This window comes from Lampetra planeri, chromosome 5 (genome assembly GCF_965212315.1).
Source record: "Lampetra planeri chromosome 5, kcLamPlan1.2.h2, whole genome shotgun sequence".
NCBI classification, from domain to species: domain Eukaryota; kingdom Metazoa; phylum Chordata; class Hyperoartia; order Petromyzontiformes; family Petromyzontidae; genus Lampetra; species Lampetra planeri.
Window position 1 is genome coordinate 5,456,637 of NC_136111.1, and position 9,683 is coordinate 5,466,319.

A 9,683-nucleotide genomic window follows, 5' to 3' on the forward strand; every position below is an offset into this window, starting at 1 on the left:
CCTCCTACTTGTGCTTAGCGATGGAGGTACATTCCTCAACGAACTGCTGGATAAATCATACATGGCATGATCTCTCGCACTGAATCCCATCTCAAATAGCACTTCGTCGTGCTGGTCGCTGGCAATGTCAAAGCCTTCGTGTTGTTGGCCAAACTCCAACTCCTCCAAATCTGAAATGTCATCAATCTCACCCTGGGTGTCAAGCCGCAGCTGTTGTCGTCAGCTGTGATTGCATTCTGTACGCTATCGTAGATACACCAGTTGTCAATACGCATGCCTCCTTCACATACTGTATCTGTCGTGTGTTGTGTATTTTATTTACACATCCCATCAGCAACTGGTCATTCTGGGAGTGCAGATTTCCAGCAGCATCGCTTCAACACGGGGCAGTCCAGAAGTCTTGTGACCCCAAATTGATAGACCCCTAATATTTGTATTTTCTTTGCACATTCACTTCTGTTTAAAAAAAAATACTTTAAAAAAAAGATGTGTTTAGAGAATTAAATGTGGTGTCACAAGACATCTGGACCACCCTGTCCTTCCAACGGTGAACTCGGGGTGCGCGGTGACTCTTTTGCCGCGGTCCCTCGAAGGCTGCGCGATAGTTTTGCGCTTTTTGCCGCGGCCCCTCCCCGGAACCCCCCGAATCCCGGTAGCGAAAGGAACGCCGTGGACAAGTTTGGTAAGACGCGCGATAAACACGGAGGATTAGAGAGACACCGAGAGATCAGAGAGAGAGACACACGCAGGGGATAGATCCAGAGACACAGTAAGAGATGGGGACACGGGAGCGACAAAGGCGAATCAGCGAGAGACAAAACGAGATTGTGGACCGTCACGATGACTTTGGGGCCTTACGAGTAAAATAATATCTCAACCCACCCCCCCCACAAGTTTGATACTATAATGTGTTGATTCAGGGGCGTTTATAGAACACCCTCCCTTCACCGTGGACAATAATAAAGATCCCTCGGCATCATCATTTGGCAAAGAGCTGCAATGGCCATCGTGGTGCCGGCATCCGTCTACAAATGTCGCCACTACGCAACGCAAACGCGGCCACATTTTGATGTTCACGTGGCGAGCATCGTCCCCTGCTGGTGGACCACACTTCTACTAATGCCACTCTTCGACTTGCTACCGCAGTGTATAGATACCGTGCGAGATCTGTGAAGCCTTTATACAGTTCTACAGTGTGCAATCCCTTTGATCTTCGCATTTAATTTGCTTCAGCGCCTCTCAAATCCTATAGAAATGATCACGAATTCCCAGGAATGCATCACTGATAACACATTGCCATCGGAGTATAAGTCCACTGCTGGATGAAAGGCCTCCCATGCCGCCGCCACCACCCCTCTCGATTATTTTGGTCAACAGCTCATCCAGCGGCCTGTCCCATGAGCTGATGCTGGTGTTGTCTCTGGAAGCCCTATAAGACACGTGCCATGAATTGGCTGCCACTCTGCTTTAAATCGTTGCCTATCGTCCGTCACTCTCCCGAGGCGACCGGCTCAAGCCCACTTCAGAGTTTGGATTATGTATTTAACCTTACCCGTACTCTTTAATCCATGTGGTTATTATCTGTTTCTCAATCTGATTCCCAAGCATGCATCTGTCCACGCTTGACTGGGTACCTTTCAGATTTTGTTATATATTGTTTTTTTTGCGAATTGTGATTCTCAATGATATGTACGGCGATAAGTGTTGTGCACTGATTACACATTTTCTTCTGCAGGCACATCGGTATGTTTACTTCGAATTACCAAGTTCAGCTTTGCAAACGCTCTCCAACCTACTCTCGTCCGCCTCGAATAGCTGACCCAGGTACATATACACCACGCTGTTCCGTTTGTCTCCCTCCGACAGATATCGAAAGAAATTCAACATACTGTACATAGACAACGCTGTCTGTTGAGCTAACTTGTTGTACATGACCTCTGTTTAGCTTGATTTATTCTGCGTATATTCTGTATTTCACGATAGACATACAACGACAATACTCCCCATAAACCGCCGTAAATATAGTACTGTACAACATTCACTTAATTGACTACAGACCTGGGTTTAATAATAAATTGCATCTGGTGTTGGTTTCATCTAAAAAGCAGTTGATTAAGGCAACAGGATTACTACCACCTCAATTTGAAATGACTCAAGTGACCCTTTTATGGAGTGTGATGTTTTAATTGGCGAGGAGTAGACGTTGGAAAATGACTCGACCTTTTCTTGTTGCAGGTGTCCCGAAATTACTCTTCCCATGATGGGCCGTGAGCGGACAAACCCTTTTCGCAGGTTTTTCAAATACGACCCCGCCAAAGGTGCATCTATGTGTACCATTGGCGGCTGCCAAAGGGTGATGTCGGGAAACCACGGGGCCAACCTTGAGCGACATGTTCGCCGCTTTCACCCTGAAGAGTTTCATTTGGCGACCACCAATGTGAAATGCGAAAAGGAAGATGGGCCTCCATATGACTACGGGGAGCCTTCAAGCAAGAAGCCATGTCTCACACCAGGCGCACTTCAGATACCTATCGATTCTATGGTCTTCAAGAAGCCCAAGTGTATCCCCGTAAAAATTACCGCTGACCAAATCCTTGATGCCTGTACGGAGCTCGTAACCCTGAACGGTCACCCTTTTTCACTTGTTGAGGACTCTGGGTTCAGGAAACTCATTGACCCTGTGCTCAAGGGATTAGGAGGCTCCTTGGTTATCAATGCTGAAAACATTCGGGAGAACGTGAGCGTTGTTGCTGCTGCACTGCGTAGTCATATTAATACGGAGTTGAAGGACACACTCATCTCTTTGAAAGTGGACAGTGCTTCATATCTCGATCGCTCTGTCTTGGGGATCAATGCACAGTATGTCCGTGATGGAGAAATCGTAATGCATACCCTCGCGATGAAGGAAGTTAAAATCAGCCACAGTGGGGAAAACCTTGCAGCCATCATTGTTGATGTGCTGCACGAGTACAACATTGATGTGGGGAAGATCTATTCAATCACAACAGACAACGGTGCCAACATTATTAAATCACTTACCCAGGGACAAATGGAGAGAAATTATGGGGATGACTGTGATGAACAAACGGAGGAAGCCATTTCAGAAACGGAGGACATCATGGAGAGTCTCGAGCGGTCGAAACTGTGCTTGAGTGAGATAGCGGGCCCGCATTCGGTAATGAGAGGAGTGCACTGTGCAGCTCACACGTTGCAGCTTGCAATCGACGACTTTCTCAAGGAGCCCTCTATCGCTAACCTTGTATCTAATGCCAGGCGGGTCTGCAAAAGATTGAATATAAAGATGCCTGTTTTCAACTGCTATACCAGGTGGCAGTCAACTTTTGACATGCTGGAATGTATCCTCGAACTGAAGGACTTCTGCCAGTACATGGCCATGTCTAACCCTGATCTAATGCTTGATGATAATGTTTGGGATCGGATTGAGTGTCTGCTGGCGGCTTTAAAGCCTGCAAAGATGGCGACAAAACATTTCCAGACAGAGCAGATGACCATCGGGGATGTTTACGGAGCGTGGATAAAATGCCAGTTGGAAACTGCCAATGTCAAGTCAATATATTCCGATGCTCTGGCGATTGCCATGAAGAAGTGCGAGAAGCAACTGCTGGACAGCGACGCCATTCTGGCCGCCATCTACATGGACCCGAGGTATAGTGTCCTCTTGACGGACAGAGAAGCAGAGAAGGCGAAGCAGTACTTGTGTCAGACGTGGACTGTGGTGGAGCTGTGCAACAGGCTTGCGGGTGATTTGCAGGCCGATCGGTCATCGGACGACGATGGCACCGACCGAGAATGTGACGAGCTCGAGAGATTCCTTCGCGAGAAAGAGGAGTCTCGTCGCCATTCGGGAAATCTGGCTGCCGCGCCCGCACTTGGCTTGCACATCGGAACGGTGCTGCAGGTGTTCGCGAACGAGCCTCGCCTTAAAAAGGATGCGAACGTCCTCATGTACTGGGAGAGTTGGAAGCATTCCAAGCCAGAGCTCTTTCAGCTAGCTCAGCTCTCTCTTTCAGTCCCTGCAACACAGATCAGTTATGAGAGGGTGGTCTCCGCCCTCAGTGTAATTGTCTCCCCTCATCGATGCAATCTCGACAATGAGACGCTTGAAGATATATTGATGGTGCAACTCAACAAGAAATATGGACATTAGCGCATTTCCGTTTTATTTCCAGACTTAACATTTTGATATATTTTAATGGCATGCATTTACACTCAAGTATGACTGTATATATATAGGTATAGTGTGTATGGATTGCGTGTATGTGTTAGTGATGTAAAACTGAACTGAATTTGAAAAGTTTGAGTGCTGTTTTTGATCTATCGATATTTGATGTGTGTGCTTTGCTGCTGTTTGTACAATGGAACTTTTTTGGAAGATGGAAATAAAAAATGTTAGTGATGAAAGATTAAGAAAAAAGCGTCTTGGAACAGGAGCGAGGCATTGAGTAGGACATCAGAATTTAAGTAATTGTTAATGCTTCACTTACAGGTATGTAATTGCATTCACTGTGTCCAAAACAATGAACGAGAAAAGCAATTGGTTCATCTCCCCGCATTGCACAATGAAATTCTTACAATGCGTAATGCTCCTCAATATTGTAACCCATCGCCTGCTTCTCCACAGTACACATGGTGCCTTCGTTTAACGCCCAATATATATGATTTGTAAAACACTGCTTTGGATTATCCATTTTTTTTTCTTTTAACTTCAATTCATTTTAAATAAACTCACTAATGTTTGACTCGGCTAATATGGATGTACATGTGGACAACTTCTGGACCAATACCGGTTCCAATGAATGAGATGTAATTGTAAAGCTTATACTGTATGTATATTATGCAAGTGAGGTCACGTAAATATGAGGAAATAACACAGGTCTGCACAGATCAGTTCATAGACTCGCTTTCCCGATGCAGGCCATCGTTCACTGCATGGAGCCTGGTCACCCGCTGTGCACGGGCTGCAGTAGAGTTGCAATTTTCATGGTACGGTGCCAAATTTATCGATGTGACAATTACCGTGATATCAGTTTCCCGTAACATTTTAATTGTATTTGTATTGTATCTATGTGCTTTGCTGTGCCTCCAGAACGAATTGATTGCTTCAAATGCATTTAACTGTCGTTCACTGAACATCAGCCTGCCATACACGTCTTATAATCATTACCAACTCTACAATCCTTAGTGCTTATAACGCATATGCGGTAAATTCCTCGGAACATTACTTTACAAAGCACAATTTTAATAGATAGTATATATTTACAAAACGTTTTGTACAAATAAAATGAGCAATAATCGCGAGACGATTTGACTAACAATAAGATAATATATGATATATCGTATGGCAGCCCTAATGTGCAACTCAACTGCTGTGCACGTCACGGGCTGCCCTCTGAGTTCACGTGACAGTAAAGAGAAATTGATCTGCGGATGTGTAAGATTGTAATGCATATGTATGCATATGAACACTACGCATATAAGTGTGCATATGCGTGTACAATGCAAGCTGGATACAGACACAACCGGCACAGATCTGATATATCCTTACATTAGACTGGTAGGGGTAAGGCAAAGGGCAACTTCGGATACAATCACAGTCTTTTGATTATAAGCACATGTGTGCTTGCTCCCAAGGGATGTACTTATACCCAGCCTCTGCTGTAGACTGTGCTGTATATGTATACACACACCAGCCACCATTTACCACAAAGTGACGGTGTAATGACACTGAGGCCATTGTTCAGTTACAAAACTATACATCAGAAGATCACAAGACAATCTGAGCTGGAATTCGTGGGCAGGTTCCACCAGATATTTTTGCTATGTGGCAGATTGTCGGCAATATTCAACTTTGTTGTTCTAGAATATTTCACATTCTATTGTATTTTATGTGTGCTTTGATGTACTGTATGTTTATTTCGAAAATATATTGCTTAAAGGTTATTCATAAGCAACCGAAAGATCACATTTCACCCCACCTCAGTCTGTTATTGTGGCATAGGCATAGGCATGGCAAGGGCAGGAATGTGCATGGGGTGTGTTAACCGTGTCGCCTCTCCCACCACGTGGTGGATTATTCATTCAAATTGTAGTAAAAGCCGAAAATAATATTCTGGCCCCATTCTCCCAGAACCAGTGAGTGGTGTAATGAGTCGTTCTCACCAGAGACAGGCCTCCCCTGTACATTCAATAATAAGGCACGATGTTTGCAAGTTCCTATTAAGGGGCCAACACGGCACATGAGGGGTGATGTGGCAATGTTCAAGTGGAAGAAAGGAACTACTGTTTTGCTATATTCTTATGCGATGTAAGATATCGGATTTAGTTTTTTGCACGTTTTGATTTTGTCTCTTTTGTACTTTTGAATGTTTTCCCCCCAATATCTTTCTAAGGTCTCCCTTGAAAGAGCTGCGTATCGATGAATATTTACCTTGTTATATATAAACAGTATCTATCTTGCTGTTGTAATATTGTACAGTACATATATACGTAGAATAAAACAGACAATGGAAGTAATATATGCTATGTTCGTCTCGTAAAAACACGCATACAAGAAAGCATAAGTTATACTTTCATATTATGTTCACTGCAGTACAATGCATTCATTCATACCAATGAATGATTACGCATATACAACCGGGTGTCTTTTCATATTGATGTGTTTGTGAAGAATTAATGTTGGCATGATACTTTATCCTTCCTAATGACATGAACACAAATGTCCAGACATCAAGTTCAAGTTTCAAGTTAATTTATCAGGTATAGCCCTGTGAGCCATTCGGCTCTTGAATCGGGTGCAACCGCAACAAACAAAAAACAAAAACATGAACATGAAAACATCTTAAAGTGACTATGTGCAAACAGAAAATCCAAGAAAAGACAGCAAAATATTGCAGAAAAAGCACCGTACACCAACACTGTGTGCAAAAATCCCAGTGGGATGCAAGTCAAACAACAACAACCACAAGACAACTTAAATTAAGTTGTCATCTCGGATGTGTTTGCGGGGTAGTGGTTCGCGCGCTGTGCTGCGAATCCGCCGGTGGCCCGAGTTCGATTCCCACTCATGGCCAAGACCGGTGGCGATTTATCTGAACCGGTCATCGGCCTCCACTAGATCGACTCGGACTCAAATGAGTACCTGGCGTGGTGTGCAAACATCACCACTGGGGAGACAAAGGCTGCCGGGCGTGGTGTTGGCCACCCACCCCCTCGTGTGCCGTGCCGACCTTAATAGGTGCTCGCTAACAGGCAATATGGGGGGGGGAGATCTTTGTCTTTGATCTCTCCTTCAACTGTCTTCATCCCCATGAATGCATTTGTGAACACCAATAATAGCAAAGCACTGCTCCGAGACTCAACACCGCACTCCACGTCTGCTTGTTAAGCCCCTATGGTGTGGATTCCTATCAAGTTTCATCCTCTTTATCAGCTGAGATAAGAAACCGTGTTACATCCGGCCAAAGTGGAAATTAGCAAAAAAGCGGGCGAACAATCACAACAATTGATTCCTCGCATGCACCTGTGTACGTGTGCATTTGTTGAAAGAAACAGACGCGACAAGGTTATACACCTGTCAAGGCAGTTTACCAACGTGTTTAACTGTTTTACTTGGGGTGCCCTCATAACAGGTAGAGCCACCCACCAGAGGACATGCCAACTACAGGTCAGAGCAACAAAAAATAAGTAATATTAAAAAAAAACTACTTTTTAAAACACGCTTTTATGAAATGTACTAGTAATGGAAGAACTCCACGACTCCAAGAAGTGGCCCCGAAGCTTGCCATAACATAAGGGACCGTGGCCAATTACAGCCAAGCCGAAACATAACATATAAAAAAGAATGTAAAAAAATATATATTATTTTTTATGATAGAATATAGTATTGTCATCAGTATGCCATAAGTATACCAAGTTGCAGTCGATACCACATTGGTACGTGGGTTAAAATTGATTTACAAGATTTGAGGATACAACAACAACGCCAACAACAACAGACAGAGTGAGTTAAATGAAAGCGTGTAACAAAAAATGCTGGATCAGGTACTGACCAGGAACCTGAACCAGGTATCCAAACAGGGTGGAGCTCCTTTAGAATACCCCGTGGTGCTTCCCCCGTGCAGTGTTTAGGACAGATCGTGATTTCGGAGACCTGCCACCTGTACACCTACAGTGGGCCCTATTTCTTTGTGGTGCACTGCGCTGTGATCCTGGGACCTGACATTAATTCCCATTCACAGGTAACATTGCTGGCAAGTGGGATGTTCATCTATTTTGGGCCTCTCTACGTAAACCTAGCCTTAGACTCATTTCTGAAGTGGTAGGCAAACAGGGAGACAAAGGCAGCCGGGAAATGGTGCCCAACACATTACTAATGTGAATGTGTCCTTACAGGTGCTCACAAACATCACTTTCTCCAAGAGACTATACGCCTAAACAGGTGATAGTTGTCTTGTGTGTGTGTGTGCACAGACATACAATACAACATTGATTTTGGCAGCTGTACAAGATATTAGGTTTAGAAAGAAATAATATTACTCTGAACATTTTTTACATTTTATTTGGCTGCTCCTACTGCTAGCTCCCTCGTGGCAATGGTTTTAATAATGGTGTAAATGTGTCTGCGATAGCTATGACTCAGAGGTTAGCACGCTGTGCTACGAACCTAGAGTGCCAAGTTCGATACCCAGCCAGGGCTAACATCAGTGAAGATTGATAATTGAGCTGGTCCAGGTGGTGTGAAGAATGATAAAACAAATGCCAGTGACCAAGACGGTGTGAGTAGGCTTTCATCCAGCAGTGGATTGACAACATTTCGTAAATTGTTATCATTATTCAGTATCCTCATAACATCTGCACTGAGGCCCCGGGTGATTAGCCAATGTCTTTTTTGACTAGTGTTAAATTGTCAAAGGTGGCTGGAGAAAACCCATATTCGTGGAATAATACTATAAATGTAATTAATGATTTTTTTTTAATAAAAAGCAAACTGCTTTACATTTTATTTGTACGATTCAAACGGTTTTACCAAATAGCATACTGATGAGATTAATGAGACTTTCAAAGGAACAATATCTGATAATTAAATGACTAATGCACAGACTGACAAATGCATGAACAACATTAACTCGAATAATAATGTGAAGCATATGAAAGCAATGTATGTTAACATTGATTAATGTTGCATTTGACGCATACAATTTAGTTAATAACACGAGTGAATTCAATAATAAAAGTATTCCTAATTATTATTTGACATACAGTAGCTGCATGATAATTAAAGGCGTCACATGACTGCACGCTTGAAGGCCCCTTTAGGACGCCCATGCCTTGCCATGGTAACAGCTGCTCAATAAGGCGCACACCCCCTCTCAAAGAATAGCCGAACCCGGCCTCCAGGGGTGATGAATGAGATCGCATGGCCAAATACGGAACACAAATTTGAGATTCGGTTCTTCGTGATTTTAGCCATTCAATCACTGTCTGAGAGTTGGTGAATTGCGGATACACCCACCCACTCACTCACCCACTCACCTACCCACTTACTCACCATTTACTCACCTGCCACCCTTAAAGTTTAAATTTAGGGCAGTGCAAAGGTATACGCTCTGTTCGTTTAGTGATAGTTTGTCCATCAGGTGTCCGCATCTTCCGTGGCTTGTGTG

The 9,683-nt window shown here is 43.8% G+C and overlaps 1 long non-coding RNA gene across 1 annotated transcript; it reads left to right on the forward strand.

Annotated features, from left to right (window-relative positions):
• Positions 1-600: 600 nt before the first annotated feature.
• Positions 601-4,435, forward strand: LOC144718724 (uncharacterized). Its single transcript, XR_013585472.1, has 3 exons — positions 601-682; positions 1,736-1,824; positions 2,236-4,435. It is a non-coding gene; the product is annotated as an uncharacterized LOC144718724 (long non-coding RNA).
• The last annotated feature ends 5,248 nt before the right edge of the window (positions 4,436-9,683 follow it).